This window comes from Triticum aestivum, chromosome 3A, assembly GCF_018294505.1.
Source record: "Triticum aestivum cultivar Chinese Spring chromosome 3A, IWGSC CS RefSeq v2.1, whole genome shotgun sequence".
NCBI classification, from domain to species: domain Eukaryota; kingdom Viridiplantae; phylum Streptophyta; class Magnoliopsida; order Poales; family Poaceae; genus Triticum; species Triticum aestivum.
The window spans coordinates 645973968-645979469 of record NC_057800.1 but is presented as its reverse complement, the minus strand read 5'-3'; the positions used below and the strand labels follow the sequence as shown (position 1 = coordinate 645979469).

General features: G+C 49.6%; 1 pseudogene; it reads left to right on the top strand.

Annotated features, from left to right (window-relative positions):
- Positions 1-2954: 2954 nt before the first annotated feature.
- LOC123057077 (cyclin-dependent kinase B1-1-like) lies at positions 2955-4501 on the top strand (annotated as a pseudogene).
- Positions 4502-5502: the final 1001 nt, after the last annotated feature.

Here is a 5502-nt window from a genome sequence, read left to right as displayed (position 1 = left end):
CAACAAATTGTGTTCTACTCGTGCAAAAGGAACTACGCATAGACCTAGCTCATGATGCCACTGTTGGGAAACGTTGCAGAAAACAAAAAAATTCCTACGGTTTCACCAAGATCCATCTATGAGTTCATCTAGCAACGAGTGATCGGATTGCATCTACGTACCTTTGTAGATCACGCGCGGAAGCGTTCAAATAACGGGGATGAGGAAGTCGTACTCGACGTGATCCAAATCACTGGAGATCCTAGCGCCGAATGGACGGCACCTCCGTGTTCAACACACGCACGGTCAGCGTGACGTCTCCTCCTTCTTGATCCAGCAAGGGGGGGGGAGAGGTTTATGAAGATCGAGCAGCACGACGGCGTGGTGGTGAATGCAGGAGTCACCACAGCAGGGCTTCGCCGTTCTACTGCGAGAGGGAGAGGTGTAGCAGGGGAGAGGGAGGCGCCAAGAGTCAAGGGTGCGGCTGCCCCTCCCTCCCCCCCTTTATATAGGCTCCCCAAGGGGGGGGGCGCCGGCCCTAGGAGATGGGATCTCCTAGGGGGGCGGCGGCCAAGGGTGGAGTGGCCCCCAAGGCAAGTGGGCCCCCCCCCACCCTAGGGTTTCCAACCCTAGGCGCATGGGGTGGGCCAAGGGGGGCGCACCAGCCCACTATGGGCTGGTTCCCCTCCCCACTTCAGCCCATGGGGCCCTCCGGGATGGGTGGTCCCACCCGGTGGACCCCCGGGACCCATCCGGTGGTCCCGGTACAATACCGGTGACCCCCGAAACTCTCCCGATGGCCGAAACTGCTTGTGACGTCCGGGATCTCATCCGGGACTCCGAACAACTTTCGGGTTACTGCATATGCATATCTCTACAACCCTAGCGTCACCGAACCTTAAGTGTGTAGACCCTACGGGTTCGGGAGACATGTAGACATGACCGAGATGGCTCTCCGGTCAATAACCAACAGCGGGATCTGGATACCCATGTTGGCTCCCACATGCTCCTCGATGATCTCATCGGATGAACCACGATGTCGAGGATTCAAGCAACCCCGTATACAATTCCCTTTGTCAATCGGTATGTTACTTGCCCGAGATTCGATCATCGGTATCCCAATACCTCGTTCAATCTCGTTACCGGCAAGTCACTTTACTCGTACCGTAATGCATGATCCCGTGACCAGACACTTGGTCACTTTGAGCTCATAATGATGATGCATTACCGAGTGGGCCCAGAGATACCTCTCCGTCATACGGAGTGACAAATCCCAGTCTTGATCCGTGTCAACCCAACAGAGACTTTCGGAGATACCCGTAGTATACCTTTATAGTCACCCAGTTACGTTGTGACGTTTGGTACACCCAAAGCACTCCTACGGTATCCGGGAGTTACATGATCTCATGGTCTAAGGAAAAGATACTTGACATTGGAAAAACTCTAGCAAACGAACTATACGATCTTGTGCTATGTTTAGGATTGGGTCTTGTCCATCACATCATTCTCCTAATGATGTTATCTCGTTATCAATGACATCCAATGTCCATAGTTAGGAAACCATGACTATCTGTTGATCAACGAGCTAGTCAACTAGAGGCTTACCAGGGACATGTTGGTGTCTATGTATTCACATATGTATTACGATTTCCGGATAACACAATTATAGCATGAATAAAAGACAATTATCATGAACAAGGAAATATAATAATAATCCTTTTATTATTGCCTCTAGGGCATATTTCCAACAATACCGACCATCGAATCTCGGTCAAGTAACATACCGATGACAAAGGGAACAACGTATGTTGTTATGCGGTTTGACCGATAAAGATCTTCGTAGAATATGTAGGAACCAATATGAGCATCCATGTTCCGCTATTGGTTATTGACCGGAGATGAGTCTCGGTCATGTCTACATAGTTCTCGAACCCGTAGAGTCCGCACGCTTAACGTTCGCTGACGATAGGTATTATGAGTTTATGTGTTTTGATGTACTGAAGGTTGTTTGAAGTCCCGGATATGATCACGGACATGATGAGGAGTCACAAAATGGTCGAGACATAAAGATCGATATATTGGATGACTATGTTTGGACATAGGAATGGTTCTGGGTGACTTCGGGCATTTATTGGAGTACTAGGAGGTTACCGGAACCCCCCGGGAAGTATATGGGCCTTATTGGGCCATAGTGGGAGAGAGGATAAGGAAGCCTAGGAGGGCCCCCCTCCCAAGACCAATCCGAATTGGGTGGGGGCCGCCCCCCTTCCCTTCCTCCTTCCTCCCCCTTCCACTACTAGGGAAATGCTTATACACAGACGCTTACTAGTAGCGCTCTTTATTTACCCACGCTACTACTATTTACTAGTAGCGCGCTATAATGACCCGCGTTACTAGTACTATTTACTAGTAGCGTGTGGCAAAAAATAACACGCTATTAGTAAATATTCTCGACCGTCCCCCGCGGACAGACCGTATTAGTAGCGTGGGTTTTAAACCATCGCTATTGCTAAGTGGATATCTGTAGCACCGGTGAGATACCCTGCGCTACCACTAGCCTTTCAGTCCCATCTCGCACCCCATCAACCGTCACAGTCCACCCACTCCCGCACCGCACCCACCCCCGATTCACATCCCCTCCACCTCCTCTCGTCTTCTTTGCCGACGGGATCTCTCCCTTTCTCCGATCCATGCCAGGATCCTCCATCGTGTGGCCGCACACGCGCGCAGCCTTCCTCCACCGCCCAGCCGACAAGGCCCATCACGACGGCCAGCCCGGGCTGCTCCCCGCCGCGGCATGGAGGTGGGGCGGTGCGGCGGCCCTGAGGGCGAGCCTAGTGGCGGCGTAGACGGCGATGGAGGAGGCGGTGTACGAGGTGGTGCTGCGGCAGGCCACCTAGGGTTTGCGCCTCCTCCCTCCGCCCCCATCACACAAGCCGCATCGAGGAGGACGACTCCGACCTCGGACCGTCGAAAGCACCATGGAGAAGTACGAGAAGCTGGAGAAGGTCGAGGAGGGCACCTACGGCAAGGTGTACAAGGCGCAGGACAAGGCGACGGGCCAGGTGGTGGCGCTCAAGAAGACCCACCTGGAGTTAGACGAGACGACGAAGGGATCCCGACCACCGCGCTCCTTGAGATTTCCCTCCTCCGCCTCCTCTCCAGCTCCCTCTACATCATCCGCCTCCTCGCCATCGAGCAGGCCACCAAGGGCGGCGGCGCTGGCGGTGAAGGGAAGCCCGTCCTCTACCTCATCTTCGAGTTCCTTGACACTGACCTCAAGAAGTTTGTCGACGCCTACTGTCGTGGGCCTGCCCCTAAGCCGCTCCCAACTCAGGTCGTCAAGGTAGCGAATTTAATTAGTTTTGAGGCTGATTTTCCCTTGCCCTGCTCACTTGGCTTTCTGCCGATGCTACGTCGGCTGAGTCTCCTATCCATCGATCTGAGGACTTGACACTTCCTCATATATGCCCATTCTGAACTCTGAGTTTTGCATCGGAAATGTGCAGAACATTGATATGCAATTAGAGTGAACTACACTGTAAATTTGTAGCTGGTTTGAATTCGTCCAAAAATATGCAAACTCTACTACTCTAGCCTAGTTGCAGGAGACTAAATTAGGAACTAAGTAGTGCTAGTATAATGGTTGAAACTCAATGTTGACTGCTGCTGGGCGTTCTCTATTTTGCATACACTCAAGTACAGATTAATTTGTTGTTAGCTTTGGAACCAATTCATCTTCATGCCTTTATTTTGAGGATGCTATCGTTAATTTTCATTGGATAGCAGATGGCAGAGTCCAGTTTAATTTTGATAGGTCTGTTTTGGGCTAATAGACAACTTTCTTTACTTTCTTGTAGAGTTTTTTGTATCAGTTATGCAAAGGAATTGCACACTGCCATGGCCATGGTGTCCTTCATCGGTTAGACCTTTGTTTTCTGATTTATGTTGCTGTATTTATCGGCCCATACAACATATTGCAATTGTTGCTAATGTGATTTACGATTGTTCCTCTTTGATATCATAGGGATTTAAAGCCCCAAAATCTATTGGTTGACAAGGAGAAGATGATACTGAAAATTACAGATCTTGGGTTAAGTAGAGCTTTTACTGTTCCTATGAAAAGCAGATCTTGGGCTAACGTACAGCGACGGTGCTGCTGCACTTGTGCTAGTCAATGGGGAGAAAGCTAGAACCTTGGTCTTCAAGTTCTTGAAAGGACCAGAGGGTATGCTGATGCTGCGCAGGTAAATCTTACATGCCTCATCATTAATCATTGTTGGTGAAACAAATGTCACTTGAGAAATCTCATTCCATTTTTCTTATTAATGAATACTGTTACCCACATTATCTTGACTCACATAATGATCTTTTTCTTTAGGATTCACGATTTTTTTTCTTGTTATTATGCATTACTATGAGTTCATTGTATTAAGATTCCTTGCAACTTCAGGCACTTGAGCTATTTACAGAAGGAGGGGACCCGACCTTCTTCATGTCTTGTGGCAGTGTTTTCCTTTGATTCATTCGTGCAACAAAGAGGGACCTGGCCTTCTTCGTGTCTCATGCAAAAAGTAAGGACTAGCCTCCGGTTGTTACTATTGATGCATGTGCATGTGCTAAAAAGAAAGAAAATACCCTACCGGATTTGAACTCTAATGCGTACTAACAAGTTTTCACTTTCCCGACATGGCCGTAGGGGTGATTGACACTGACTACGGCAGACTGGTGGGCGTCGTGCTCTTCAACCACTTAGAGGTGGACTTCGACATGAAGCCCAGCGACCGCGCCGCATGGATGATCGTCCATGTGATCACGATGTCGGATGTGGCCGAGGTGGAGGACCTCGACGCCATCTTTCGGGGTGAGGGAGGATTCGGGTCCTCCGACGTCTGAACTCCGAGTCTTGGTAGATACATGTAGAGAAGTGGTTTGTTTAGGCTGGTGGTGGAACACTAGGGAAGGTAGCCACCTTTGGTTGTGTGTATTTAATTTATTTTGCACTGGACGTGTCCTTGATTTCTATCTATGAATAATGCACGTAATTTTTATTTTTATTTTATTTATAATTTGTTAGTAGTAGCGCTGGGGAAACTACACGCTACTACTATCTAGCATAGTAGTAGCGCCTAGTATACTAGAAGCGCTACTACTATTTTGATAGTAGTAGCGCGGATTCAAATAGTAGTAGCGCGGGTGTGCACCAGCGCTACTACTAACTTTTTAGTAGTAGCGCGGGTGCACCCACGCTACTACTAACTATTAGCTGTAGCGCAATACTAGTAGCGCGGGTACCCGTGCTGCTAGTAGCCATTTTATCCGCGCTGCTAGTAGCCTTTTTCCTAGTAGTGTTCCTTCCTCTCCTAGTCCAACTAGGGAAGGGGGGATCCTACTCCCGGTGGGAGTAGGACTCCTCTAGGGCGCGCCATAGAGGGCCGGTCCTCCCCCTCCTCCACTCCTTTATATACGGGGGAAGGGGGCACCCCATAGACACACAAGTTGACATTGTCTTAGCCGTGTGCG